This window comes from Lycium ferocissimum, chromosome 8 (assembly GCF_029784015.1).
Source record: "Lycium ferocissimum isolate CSIRO_LF1 chromosome 8, AGI_CSIRO_Lferr_CH_V1, whole genome shotgun sequence".
In the NCBI taxonomy this organism is placed as follows: domain Eukaryota; kingdom Viridiplantae; phylum Streptophyta; class Magnoliopsida; order Solanales; family Solanaceae; genus Lycium; species Lycium ferocissimum.
This window is the reverse complement of record NC_081349.1, coordinates 1,419,343-1,435,201: the sequence shown is the minus strand read 5'-3', so window position 1 is coordinate 1,435,201 and position 15,859 is coordinate 1,419,343.

Sequence of the window (15,859 nt, the reverse complement as noted above, 5' to 3'; positions counted from 1 at the left end):
CATAGGGTAGATGAGTGCAACCTGTACGTCTGATCTGCTTCTAAGAGTCAATGATATGCATAAATATTGTGCATGAATGCATGAGGTCATAAGTATCTGTGGGCATCCCATCGTTTCGTATCGGTCTCTGTAGGCATCATCATCATCATCATTATCATCGTTATCATCATATGACCAGCTGACTATATGTAAAATACATAGTATATGCGTATATAGCGCCTGAGGGGTTATATATATATATATATATAAATGAAATGCAATGTGTAAACATGATAAGAGTACAAGTAACTCTAGAGACTATACTGGATCTAAAGAAATACTTTCTGAAGGTAACAATATGGAAGATAAATCAAATGGATCATCCCTAACTCTAAGAATAAAACCATTATGGATTAACATTACGTGTAGTTTTGTTCATAAGGATCATGCCAAAAAGAAGGAAAGGGATAGCCTTAACATACCTCGTCGCTTACTTAACCACTAAACATCTATCTTCCTGAGATTGCAAATCTACATTCAAGATGATTCACACTAAGGTTAAGTCGTTGAAACACATATAAGGTCAAGTTAAACTAATAGGTGAGTTAACGAAATTTGGACAAAGATTTCCCGATATCATCTACTTCAATCAAATTCCATCACAACTCCCAAAACCTCAATAACAACATCAACAATACCATAACCAAAAGATTATATTCAAACTAGACTCAAATCAGTCCCAAAACTTCCTTTCATACTCAATCCATAACCAATACTTCAACACAACACCTTATGACCTTTCTCTCATAACCATTTTCACCTTTTAAAGCTTGCTAAACCTTCAAATCAACTCAACATAAGAAAGAGAGTGAAAAACATACCTTATAGATTGAAGATATTCAACTCACACAATTTGCTTCAAGACTAATTCACCACAACTTCAACTAGAAGCAAGAACAATCACCTTCCATAACTAGTTAAGGATTTTAAAGCCTGATCTTCTCTTGAAAAAGTTTAGGATGTTTATGGATGGTTGAGAGAGCTTGCAGAGGCACTAGGGATCTTTTTTCGGTGAAAAAATGAGCCCCAAATTGTGGGTCTTAATTTATAACAAAAGGGAAAATTTCCACCGCCTCAATTCCACGATCCACTTTCTCGGACCGTGAATTTTTCACTGGCCGTGAAACCACTCCAGTTTCTCCACCCTATACGCCACTATTTCACGGTGGCCAACCACCACTTTCACAGCCCGTGAAATTATTCACGGTGTGTGGAAGTGGCCGTGAAATGGTCTCAGCCCAATTTTTCCTACGAAACGTGTTCTTTCCAATTCGTTCGACGTCCAACCTTCATATTCTCTTCCGAACATGTTTAAGGACTTATATAACTCCGAGATATACCCATAGTCCTCATACATAACTTCTCAAATGATCTCCAATACGAACCTACAACAACCGACTTCAGACAAACTTTAGCGTATGCGAAAAACGAGGTGTAACATAAGCAAAGGGAAAATATTAAAGACCATCAATTTGAGGGGCAAAAATTAAAGACCACCCCAAAAGAAGGGAAATCCGAGCAAAAAATGAAAACGGGCTAGAATTGGGCTAGTATTGTGCTAAGTTGGAGATCACTTTAAAATTGACTATGTTGGGTTGGGCTAATATCAGCCTAATATGAAATCATCTTGACCCCAACCTATAAAATTTTGGGCAGGTTGTGGGGGCCATCATATTTTGGGCCATATTTGACTCCCCTATTAAATCACAACAGAAAGCAAAACGTAGAGAAGGAGGAAAAAAAGGAGAACAGAGTGTAGAGATGAAAGCTATGCCAGTAGGGTCTATTTTTGCAAAACATTTTAAAACAGGTAAAAAAACTAAATACAATCCTTTAAAAGGGGTACGTAGTGCAGTGTTTTTGATACATTCGCTAGAAACGAAACCAACAAATGTAGATTATAGATGTATAATCACTATATAATTAGTATGTATATCAAATACATATTGACAACGATTAAAAACTACTATCTCCATCTCAAATTATTTTTCGTGGTTACCAAAAATAGTTATCTCAAATCATCTGTCGTTTTAGAAGTTTCAGGCACAATTAAGTACTTTTTCGCTATTTTATCCTTAGTAGAATTTTGTTATTAATTGTCACGACCCAAATTACGTATCGTGGGGGCACCTACCGTATTGCTACCTGATAGGCAAACCCTTACCAACCAAACCCCTTCGTAAAGCTTTTTTGAAAGCAAGTGTAACCAACGACAGTAAATAAAACGAACATTACGAGGATATTATTTAATTTTTAAAACAATTCAACTTTCCCAAGGATCTAGTCTACACAGGTACAAGAGCTTCTAAATTATAGAGAGATAACACAAATAAAATGACACAGTTCCGCCTTCGGAATGAGATATACAGAAGCTATAGGAAGATATCCGTCACTGGAACTAAGGAAACCTTGAAGCAACAACCTGAAACACATCTACACCCCAAATGATGTAGCAAGAGTAGTATCAATACACCACACGTACTGGTAAGCATCATAGGCCGACTAAGATTAGTTCACGCAACACATATAGAATCAAACAGAATAAATAGCTGACTATAGTCGTAACACCCTTTTAAACCCCACCCGTACTTAAACAGTTCTGACATAAACATGCTCGTATCCCATTACCATGTCAACGCAACATTAGGAATTAAGGACCAATAGACAACAACAGTTACATTCAAGACAGACTCCCTGACCAATTTAACCCTGGCAATTGGTAAGGATAGACCTCACTCTTTCTATCCACCGACACTCGGTAAGACTACTAATTATTGCCTTGTTCCTCTTCACTTTCACATACTTGTAATTTAACCATTTGACCCAATCAACACACAACCCACAATGGACACCAGACTCAAACCACTTATCAAGTATCAAGCAAGAACAAGTAAAGCAATGCAATCAATGATAGCAAATCAATATACTCCCAACCACTTAGCCACGCTAATGGGGTCAACTCAACCTACCTTCCGTTATTTATCAACGGATTATGAGGTTACTTGTAAACGCCTCATCTCTACAATCATAAGGAAATTATGTTATACCCCGCGTTTTCAGAGCATGAGTTTGACATGTACCTCATCGTAGTAATGAGATGTTTTGAAAGGCACAAGCCATGGAAAGTACGTAACAACGAAGAAAAAGGGTGAATTACGATCTCGTAAGTCGTAATCGGGAAAGAATATTTTGAAACACGGGAACATGGCCATTATTAGTGTAATAAGTGATAAATATCATGTATGGAGAATTTCGGAATATTTCGGGATTGAGCAAATTGAAGAAAATAAGTTCGACGAAAATTTGAGAAACGCGGGACGGATTTTAGTTAACTTTGGAGGCGCATATCTCATAGTATATGTGGAGTTTTAAGGTGGTTCAAAGTCCTAAAATGAAGTTCGTCGAGTCTAGTTTGTAATGCAACCAACCGTTCATTGATAGGACATCGAGTAGAGAATTATAGACGTTACAAACTGAACCGTCGACGCAGAAACAAGATTCCCGCGCACCGCTACAAGACGCTTACAAGATCGCTACAAGATCAGATTTACCTACGTAAAACCGACTTCGGCAGTCCGTTTTAAGGGTTAAAATCTCATTTTTTTTCATCCAAAACTTCCAAAAATTTCCAAAAATTCAGCAACAAAGGGAGCAAATATACATCACAACAATTGAGGATTTTGAGTGAGATTTCAAGTAATGAAGTACCAATCGAAGTCCGGCAGCGCATAGTCACGAATATAATTTCATTTGGAATTAGAGGAGCATGGGAACAAGAAAATGTTGAAGAAGGTAAGTTTTAATCCTCTTTTCACATGTTATGGATGGTTTATATGTGTTGTGGTGTGTGGAAATTCATGAAATATGGTATGTTGAAGTGAAGCCGTGTAGGTGTTGGTTATGTTGAGTGATGAACTAATTTTTATTTAATATTTTGGTTGTTGTTGATATGGATTCCATAATGAAAATGATGGTTTAATGATTTAAATGGAAGTTGAGTCGTTTGTAAGTTGTTAGAGAAGATAATGTGATTTTAATATGGTTTCGGAATTTACGTGAATAATATTGTTAACGTGCGGATTGTTAGTGAAGTTTATGAATTTGGAAGGAAGAAATATGTTATGGTTGTTCATGTTGAGTTGGGAAGGTTTCGGGTTCTATGGCATATTATTTGGATTGTTTGAATATTTTTGTGGATTGTTGGAAATGTTATTGAATCATGTTTGAATGGTTTTGAGTTGGTATTTGAACGCGTGAGCAATGATATTGAATTGATTATATATGTTGGTTTGAACGTAATTGGAATGTCGTCGCATTGTGCGAAAGAAGGTTGTTGATGATAAAGTGCGTTTTGAATAAATGGTTGATGTTGTTAGAATGTTTGTTGGTATTGTTGTTGATGAATTTGGCCGAGTTGAAATCTCGGGTTGTTGCATTTATAGGGGAAATGCTGCCCAAAATTCGTAAATAAAGTGCAAACTTGGAATTGGATCTCTCGATGCTTATGACTAATGGTTAATGCATAATGACCTTATTGTAGATTTTGAGAAGCCGAGACTTGAGTTTGGATTAGCTTAGGAAGCAATCGAGGTATGTGAAGCTTACCCTTCTTTTCTTTTGGCATGTCTTAGACGGATTAAGGTATGACATGATTTGTGTCTCGGGTAACTCCATTCTTAAGTTTCGAGTATGTTTGTGATTTGTATTTGCTTTTGATGTTGGTATCCTTAGTATGGTCGTGCTATGGTTCGTATGTCTTTGATATGATTGAGTTTGAAATGTTGTGTAAGCGATTCTTATATGTTTCTTAATATTCGTGTCCTTAATGCGGTCGAGTTATGATCCTTACGTCTTTAGTATGATTAAATTTCTAAGGTTGCAAAAGAGTTATATTTTTCAAAAGAATTTGTTTTCAAAAGAGATATGTTCCTAAACGATTTCGAAACTACGAACGACCGTAACTTTCAAGAGAGAGCTCGGATCGCTTTGATTTCTTCGCAAATGATTTCATGACGAGTAAGGACTTAAATTTTTATAGGCGGGCCCGGATTGGGTTGACGCTCGTCCGTGGGTCCCGCGACTTTTCTATGTCGGTTTTAAATGACCTATTTTTTTTAAAAGGGATTTAATACGACCACTTTTCCGATCCCAAGCATGATTATTTATTTATCCGTCGAGTTGGAAATAAGGATTTTATGCCCATGATTTTGATACGTAACAACGGTTTCGAAGTTTGGTTTGATATGTCCCGAGCGAGATTCGGAGAAAACTTGATTTGACTATGGTTTTGGATTTTCAAAAAGAGGGTTCGTTTTGATCACTCGGCCGAGTCCGTGATGATGTCCGATATGCGTGTGGTCACTTACGATCCGCTCGCGCGTTCGTGTTACCTCTTTCACCCATCCCGGCCGGTATATGATCGTGCGCACTATGATATACTCGGTGTTATCCGTGTTACGGTTCCCGAGACCTCGCCATAGGCCGGTTCCGTTTATGGAGTTATCTTGTGATATGGCTTATGATATGTTGTGATGGTGTGTTATGTTGTACGGAGATTTGAAACTTCTGGTGTTATGCTGTGTTGTGGCGCCAGATAGGGTGGCGACCACGTTCTGTCCGCCGGGTCCTATGGACCGCATTTGGTATGTGATGATGTATGATGATATGATGAGTTTGTTCACCGATGGTGGGGCAAACCCAATGACGAGGCAAATCCCACATTGGTCTAGGCAAATCCCACATCGGTTAATGTTATTTCATATGACGTGTACAATGTTATTATGATGCGTTCGGTATGAGTAAGTATGATTTGTGTGTCGGATGTAAGTACTTTGGTATTTGGGTTTTTATACTCACTTTCTGTACCCCTGACTTAGGTTATGATTTCATTTTCTGTATGCTATGCTTTACATACTCAGTACATATTCCGTACTGACCCCCTTTCTTCGGGGGGCGTTTCATGCCACGCAGTTCCCACGGATGAGTAGGTGATGTTAGCGAGAAGATGTTCCACCGGATTGGCGAGTTCCATGTCTTCCGAATGCCGCCGAGTCCGAGTGCTTGTATGGTATCCGAGATGTTAGTAGAGACTTTGCGTACGTTGTCGAGTGTATGATATGTCGGGTCCGTTTTGTAAGCCGGCTATGTAAGCCGTGTGTTTGTATGCATTACGCTACCGATGTGTTTGGCAAGCGGCTATATAAGCCGAAGTACTATTGTGCCTTATATTACGCTTTTCATACGACCGCATTTTATTTGATTTGAGAAAAAAAACGAAAGGCATGTTTGTTTTCTCGAAAATTTTCATTACGTGCGCATGTTATGTTTTGTGGGCCCAGTATGGTTATGAGTATTACGATAGCCAGCGGGTTCGCTCGGCCCTAGGTAAGGGTCGGGTGCCCATCATACCCTATCGGAAATTAGGGTGTGACAAATTAATTGTAACTTACCAGAATGAACCATGACTATATGTCATCCAAATCGGGATTAGCTCTGCCACCGTCACAAAATATGAACACACAAGTATAATGCAATCAATGTTAGTATCGTATCCGTACACACATGCTAAATGGTAATGTTTGCCTAAATAACCATGACCTGCAGGGGACCATGGTGTCCATGTACCACTCGCTCCGGAACTGACCTCGGATCACGAGCCCATAACTAGGCCATATCCTCACCCCTTGTCAAATGTGCCTTTTTATATTTATATTGCCTTTCTCATCATGATGTATTTCCGTTCCACAATCAACTAGGAATGTGAACAATCAATGCATCAATATCAAAGAATATAAGTCATCATGCCACGAGTCACAACAAGACTTAAGAGATCAACCTCCTAACAATGTGAATGCTCCACAAAAAGACATACAATAAGGATACAAGTCTTCATACAATATCCATACCAAGACTCAGACTCGACTCATCAATAACACGACTAAGACCCCGAGTCAACAAGAAAATAATACATGACGATTCCTACAGGCTCAGTACATAGAATAACGACCACATGAATTCTCAATGAGTACACCTACAATTTAGCAACAGATCTCCCCCACCCATGGTACAACAATACTCTATTAAGGCCAACTCGGGAATTGCACATATCCCACCCTCCAACTAGATCTATAACAACCTATATTCACTACTTTGCTTCCCTTTTTGGCATATCAACTACGCATCTTGGTTCACTTATTCACTTAATGGCATGATGCCCACAGAAATCAGCATTTATCTTAACCTTAACAATATTCAACCGAACTTCATGTCCGAAGACCTAATCATGCTTTCTCCCGCCAATTCTATAGCATATATACGATTTACTAATCAAAGTCCTATACGATTTACTAATCAAAGTCTAACTCAGGTAAACCATAACCTACCCCGTTGTCAAAGCAGCTTTCACGAACGTTCATGGAATATCCACCATCCCGTCTTTGAGCCAGAAACCGTGATAGAGAAATCTTTAAGGGAGATAACGCGAAGGATGTTTGGAGGGCTACTCCTCCCTAGTAATCAAGTGTTTTACTCTGGGAATACCCTAATGACGGCTTAAGAGAGGGGTTTGTGGACAACAAAGGGTTAATCCCGAAATAAAGTCATTAAACGCTGGTACTGGTCTACATATATCTCTCTGCAGCGGACTGCTTGTCTGCTACAGCGGGTTCGCTATGGTGGTCGTCCATCAACTGTAGCAAAGACGTCTTCCCCGGGCCCACAACTCTTTAACTCTCATCTAATTCAACTACGAGTAAATATTACACTTACAACTCCCTCATGGACCAATCTTATGACGATACACTTAGTTTTCGTACACGGGCTGCAGAAGGTCCAATAACGACCAGGCGGGTCGTTACATTAATAGAAATGACACATAAATAGAGTAAATATTTAATGGAGAGAGATTATAACTTAGACATAAATAAAAGTAAATTCCTAATTAATATTTCTTAGAGGACATGTAAAACAAAAAATTGACAAATAATCTGACACGGAGGGAGTATTACAGTTAGGAGGATGAATTTCTCTTAATTGACTAATTAAAGAATGGGGAAAGAATGTGCGTGCCCTCTCAAACCAAAATAATTACCCGACCATACCCCCCATTACTTTCGTATCCCCAGAAAAAATCAAAACTATTTACCCGAGATACCCCCAAAATTATGATACTAACATGGTATATAAATATACTGAGATGATATCACAGAAAACTGCTTCAGTCCTTCTCTTAGTCCTCCATGATACCATCGTGGTATATAAATATACTGAGATGGTATTATGGATGATCATGTTCATTTATTAAAAAAGACACACTTTTTTTCGAAAAAAACCTCTATGATATCATCATCTTGTATACATAAATTGTGGTGGTATCATGGAAGACTGCTTCAGTCCTTCAATGAGACACTCCTCAGGACCATGGTACCATCGTGGTATATAAATATACTGAAATGGTATCATGAGGACTGATTCAGTCCTTTTCTTAGTCCTCATGATACCTTCATGATATATAAATATATTGCGATGGTATCACAGATGAAGGGGTTTGGGTGAGGGGGTATGTCGGGTAAATATTTTCGGCCGGTTAGGGTAGAAGCGAAATTACTTTAGCAGGGGCATCAGTGGCAGAGCCAGGATTTAAACAAAGGGGGTTCAAAAATATAAAGAAGCTGACAAACGAAGAAGCCAAGTGGGTTCAACGTCTACTATATATACATAAACAAAAATTAAAAAAAATCACCTTATATATAGAGTGTAATTTTTCGGCGAAGGGGGTATGTACCCCCTTGGCTCTTACTAGCTCCGCCACTGAGGGGCATGGAGTGGTAAATATTTTATATTTTAGGGCTATTTGTTGTTGTTTACCCAAAATGTTAAGATTACGTTTCTAAAACAATGGACCACCATGGAATCTGGAAAATACTGGAGTGGAATTGTCTATGTTCCTTAATACCTAACTTTTTTCTGAAGCAAATAGAACTATTCTGCTTCTTAAAAAGAAAGTTAAAATAATAAAGAGATAACTTCTTTTTTTGTCAACAATAAAAGATACTATAATATAGTAAATCACTGTCTTCACACCAAAAACAACGAATCTTCTGTTTCATACACTGACAAAAACACGTGTAATTTTTCTAAAACCATATTATATTCAAGCACACTAAATAAAATTAAAAAGTAGTCCTAACACACAAAGCAAAATTAAAAGCGGAACCTATTCAACCTAACCTCCATCTTGGAAACTACAATTTTGAGGCGGACTAGGGAAAACAACAAAAAATTTTAGGCCCCAAAAGCATAATATAAATGCGTTGCAGGAGAACTCAGATACATAACTAATGACGGTGACACCAATAATAATAGTTTTATTATTGACAATTGTTTGTTATGTCTCTTTTTAAAGTATTATTTGTGCAAGAATCTCTCTTGACTTTCACAAAATAAAATAATTGATCTTGTTGCATTGTCATTAACGAATATGCTACTTAGAAGCTCTATGTGAAAATAAAATCTGTTGCTAAGTTAGTTTCTGCCAATAGGGCAAACCCATAGTGATACCTCTAGCTAAAAAAGGTGCAGAATGCATTAGTGAATGAAAAAGCTAAATCTGGAGACCATAATGACTTCATCATAATACCTGTGTAAACCACAGATTACATAATTAGAGGGCAAAGACCTAAAATAGTACATTATCTTTGGACTTGGACTCAAAATCATCCATCTTTTTTTGCTTGGAGCACTAATAGTACACAATGTTTACTAAAGTAGTGCACGTTTAGTCACACTCCAAAGATTGCGTTAAGTTTTAATGGAGACATCACCTAACAACAAAGGGATGAAACTCATTCTTCTTAACACTACATTACCTATATATTCTTTTCCTTGTTATATCAATAACAAAATCTCTTCCTCTCGAGATCTTTGTCAAGATTTTCAACTAACTGAACCATGCTCGACAGCGGATGCGGGCATGCGGTGGACTAGTAGTATTCATTCCCGAGTCGTTCATGTTGTTGAGCTCTTGGGCCGTAGTCACGAAAGTAGGCTTCTATACCCTAATATAATTAGTTGATCATTCCAAGCACCCAAGGGTGTGAATTAGTTGTCAATGAAATGGGTTGAGAACCTCAAAGGCCTTAGGTTCAAATTTCAGCAGACACACACAAAAAAAAAAAAAATTAGTTGATTCCAAGCCAATACTCACGCATGCTTGTTTCTACTGTCAAAGAATAATCAGTCCAACTAAAGATCTGTTTCGCTTAGCTAGCAGAGATTCTGTTTTAAAACTGGTCTTTTCTTTAGCGTTGGGACTCTCAAGTAATTAAATCCTTTGTAGCCGTATTGAAAATTCAACTTATCAACAAAGGTTTGAGTCATCAATTACTCATGATTAAATTAGTTGACCTTATTTATTTTTTAATAGCAATGATGTTTAAATCAGGTTATACGCATGATCAACTATTTTATCGAATATATGCTACTTTCTATTTTATTGAATATATGCTAGGAAGAAAGGATATTGTATAGGCTAATCCTTTCTTATCCTTTTTTTGTCATAATGTGTAGATCCTTTTTATGTTAGATCAAAGGTTTGGTCCATGTTCCCCTCTAACTTTGTACCTTTTTTGGTAGAGATGAATGAACATGGTAAGGGTCAAGCCTATTAATCCCCCACACCAAGGCTCACAACCTTTGGTAATGGCTTAATATATACAAAAAAATATGCTACTTCCTATGAGTACATGTACAAAATAATAATTAAGCGAGTTGACTTAAAACTTGAAAAACATTACTGAAGTGTGGAATATTATCCTTGGACAATACTGAGAAAGGGTGTCGACAATATTTTCAAGAGAAAAGAAGACCTTTAATTCTGCCTCCCTTTTGGAGGGGACGGAGAGTTATTATAATGAAAATCTTGAATGTCAACTCTGTTACCCCACTCACAAAGAAGAATCCATCAGTCATTCTGTAGTAATACTATCTAATCAGATAATTATTCTATCTACTGATGAAATTCAGGTTCAAATTTTGGGTGGGTATAGTTTTAAACTTATATGCAAGATATTCTATTGGCACTTAACTAATTATCAAGTTGTTTAACACTTGTTAATGATTCACTTTGGGGAAAAACGTTGTTGATAAGGAAAAAAGAATTATTGGCCTCAAATAGCAAATGACTTTTCTACTTCTAAATGATGCTTGTCGCTTTTTTCCTTCTCTTTTCAATATATGTAGATTAAGGGTTAAGACAAAAATATAATACATAAAAGTATATTCTTTTATGTTGGGTGTATATATGAACAAAAGTCCCACATTGATAAGATATTAAAGATTAAGAGCTACAGATAAGATGCAGGAATACATCTAATAGCTTGAGGCCTTTTGGAGAAAATTGTGTGGTCTAATCCAAAGCGAATAATTTCACACATATGTTTAACCTAAAAATTGAGGGAACAATTAAGAAAATGATACGTGATTTGTTTCGTTATGAGTAAAGATATAGAATGATTAACAAAGATGACTGTGATAATAGACAAATAAAATGATTAAGATAAATAAGAATGAAATGATTAAGCCTGGGCTTGATTAATCCTTGGAGCAAATCCTTTGATAAGCTGTATCCGGTAAAACAATATTCAAACTTTAGTAATATTCCGGAGCAAGAGAGCAACTTAAGAGACTGAATTTAAATAGCAAAGCTTGTAAGAGTAAAGTATAATTAGTGATATTGAATGATCGCCGTAAGGACTCTTCAGCTTCTTTTTATAGTACAAGTAATCCCCCTTTTAGGCTATGATTACATCCTAATAAATAGTATTAATGGACAATAAATATTGCTTTAATCTTGAATCGCAACGCCTGCTCCGTATATGACCGGTCATATAACCTTATTCTTCTATGAATGACCCGGTGTCACTGCTTTTGGCGGATTAGCTCCGGATACCACCGGAACTTTTTATTCAAATTAAGTGAGCCAACTTGCATCATTATATCTTCTTATGCCACGTCCTCCAACACCACTTTGCCACGTGTCACACTAGTTTTGACATGTATACATATATTCCCCCCACTGTCGGGTATAACGAAGTGAAACTGGAGAGTGGAATTGAAAGCGTAACTGGAGCCGTCACTTAATGGCGGGAAACAAATCGACTCCTTGATTCATTCGAGAAAAACATTTGAAGTTAGTGCATCTGTTGTGAAACACTGGCAACCCTTCAACCGACACGATTGACATAAAGTTGCCACTCATTGTAAGTTGTGTCCCTTTGAATGCCAAGCATTTCATCTTCCTTGCTTGGGTTATAAATAAGGTAAGAAATCAATCACCCAACTCAATCAAATCCTTTCCATTCTTAAAGCAAAACACTTCCTTCTTCACCCACATCTTTTCCGTTTTTACTAAATTTCAACAATGTCTGCCCATAATGACAATTCATTTCGTGGACGTCGTTCTGGAAAGGCTCCAGTTTCTCCTTCAAGTCAAGAGATTGACTTAAACTCTTTTGCAGCCGATGCTCTTCCCGCTGACTTCAAATATCACGATGATTTCAGTGTCGCTGATCATCACCAAAGTGTTGAAGAAATTAAAACGTTTATCATTGTCGAAAATCTCCCCAAAGTTCATGCATATTCCAATTTCACTCCCGAAATTGCAATCGCTGCTGTCAGTGATGGAGCCAAGATGAATCATCGTTCGGATGGTTTTTCTATTGTTTACACCTATCCTTTTATGAGAGGATTTAGTCTTCCTATCACGAGATAATTGAGGACTTCTATCACTGATATCGAGTTTGCATTAGTCAGGTTACTCCGTAAATCTGGAGTATTGTTTATTGCATTCAATTTCTATCAGATCAAGCCGGAGTTCCTTTCTCCTTTGATCATCTGATGCAGTTATAGGCTCCTCGATTTTTTCTGGAAAGGTTAGTTCACTTGTAACCCTGGGGAAGGCGCAGCCTGGTTAACCCGAAAGATGATTTTGACCGAGGATGGCTTCAAAGGTTTATTATGATCCGGACTAGCCACCTCCATCGATTTGAGCTTGAGCCCTTCTCGGAGGCTTGGAATCCCACTCATGGGTCTTTGCTATGCTCTTTCCTTTCCTTTTCTTTCATCTTAACACCGAAAATTGCATTCAATTTACTATTTCTTAATATTGCCATATTTCATACCTTTTCCCTTCAGCGGTTCCCGTGGAGCCAAAACTTTTGGTCGGGATCTTCGAATGGGTGGTAGCATTGTTGAGTGCTTCTCCCAATTTGATTTGCTCCTGGAGGAGCATGAAGTCTGACTGGTGGAGAGGGAAGAACCACGGTGAGATGAACTTTCCACGACTTCTTTGTATTATTTCAATCTCTCCACCTTTTTTAACACTTTTGAAATTGCAGATCTTCCGGTTCGAAAACCCAATCCCCGGAGAGTCCACACGCAGAAAGTTGCCCTATCGAACATCGTCAATGCTGCTTTTTCCAGCCGAAAATACAAACCAAAAGATGTCTCTTTTTCTCTGGTGTGCATTGGTTCCAGGATGCGCAGCCATCGCTTGCTTATGGAAGCTTGGAGCAAGGTTCAACAGGATGCTCTTCCCGGCATAGTTCTTATTGATGATGAGAAAATGCGAGTCGGTGGTTCCCCGAATCCATTGCCTAATGATTCCAGCAAAGCATCCAGAGAGGTCAGGACATCTCTAGTCAATCAGCGCCCAAAGAGTCCTACTCCTCTGGTCTGCGAACCATCACAAAGAAGCTTAGTTGCTCCGGTTAAAACTGGAACCTCGGGCTTGTCTCCTCGTCCCAAGCTTTCGATTGCTAATCTGGACGCCTCCTTAGCTCACCTCTCCAATCTATTCCTTCAAGTAACTACTTCATCACTTCTTCTGATCTTCTCCACTAGTCCCCATTATCTTCGAATAACCTCTTTATAATTTGTGTTTTTTTAGGGTCATATTGCTGTTATCTTTACTGTCGAGCTTTCATGCTCCCTTGCTACGTCCCGTTTGGAGGTAAAACTCCAAGAAGACAATGATCGCCTTCGAGCAGAAGTAGAGAGATTGAAGGCTGAGATCCGGGACTCTGATTCCTTCCAGGCTTCTCTGAGAATGCATTTGGAAGACGCGGCCAATTCGTTACGGGATCAGGAAAATTCTCTACAAACCCTGACTTCCTTTTATGTAGGATTTCAGAACAATGCTTCCCGGCTTGAGGATGATTTAAACAACATCCGGGGTAAGCTTTTTAGTGTTGAAGTTTCCCGTGAACGCTTGAGGGCCCGATGTCAAAAATTGAAACTTCATCGTGATTTAGCCATTCTTGAGACTAGAAGGGGTACGCTCGAAGAGTCAAGAGCTTCTGATTTTGATCTCCCAACGTCACTTCTCGAAGAAATAATTGATCTGGAGGCTGCAAAAATGGCTCTCGAGGACATCCAGGATCCCGAAGCAAATGAACCGGAAAGTGAAGACTTCGGGTCTCCACCTGCCGCCGGGATAGCCTTGGATAATTGGTCCCTGTACTTGCTCTAAACTCTTCAATATCAGAAATTTCATTTCTTTTTCCGTTTTGAATATCTGATAATCCCTTGTAACTTTCGCTTCTTAGGCTTCTTAAGGGAAAACTGGAGCCGAATTGCCGGGCAACCGCCAAAGAAAAGAACATTTAAGAAGTTGAGCTACAGAGGAGTGGATCTCAATGCCCTTCTCGATATATCTACCGATGAGCTTGTTAAGCTTTTCCCTACTCTTCCTCGAATAAAGTTGCAGAGAGGTTTGAAGAGGAGGCGATCCCTAGACTTAGTCTTGCCAAAAAAGAATTCTTTGCAGAAATAGTATCATTGATTTACCATAATCACGTAGGAAGAATTTATTATCCCAATTTTGAGGATAAGATGTGTTTTCAAACGCAGCACACTGCAATCCTTTTGTACTTATCTCTGGTTTTCTGGTCGAACTTAATGGATGTCTTTCATTTCTGACACAAGTAGCATGACTTTTATGCATTTCTTAGTATTGTACCTTTTTACTTTTATGCATTTCTTATTGTTGTAATTTTGTCTATAATCCGAAGACTTTATTAGTCTAGTGCAAGATAAATCAAAACTATGTAAATATTCACACTTACCCGGATATATTGTTCCCAAAGGAGCTCGCTTTACTACTTTTATAAATGGTGCTCGTGTAACAACTCCTTGGGCGAAGTAACAAATTTTTGCTTTATTAGACTTCAAATAATTCTATTGTTTGTCCGAGGTGAGTTACATATTCTCTTTTTTCAGAGTTTATCTTGATAATCTTGGACTCAATTGATTATGAGTCTGATTTTTCAGGATTAAATACCCAAGAATTTACTCTTTTACACTTCATCGTGCTTGAACTTGACTTATTCGGGATTTTATGCAAAACCTTATTTTTTTACCTTATTTTTTTCTTTTATCAAGCCTTCACTCTCTCTCTTTTTTTTTTGGGCAACTTACGTTCTGCTATCGGGCATTCCACTCAATGAAGCTCTCGCTGGGAGATGTAACACTCCCTTCGGGTTTGGAAATTCCAACCGTTTGAGTGGTGTCGATATCATGACATTTGTATCTTAAATCCATGGCTTCCCTATTATGGCCTTGAAACCTTCATCATTATCGATTACTCGAAAGTCCACATTTCCTTCTCCGCCTCCGGTGGCTACCATTAGTTCCACAACTCCGGATTGAAATAGGCTAATGTCTCCTATGTTTCGGACAATTACATTTCTCCCATTTCAACCAGTTGTTCTATAACATCCCACTAAATAAAATTCCTTGTACTCCTCGGTGTCATTGCCATTCC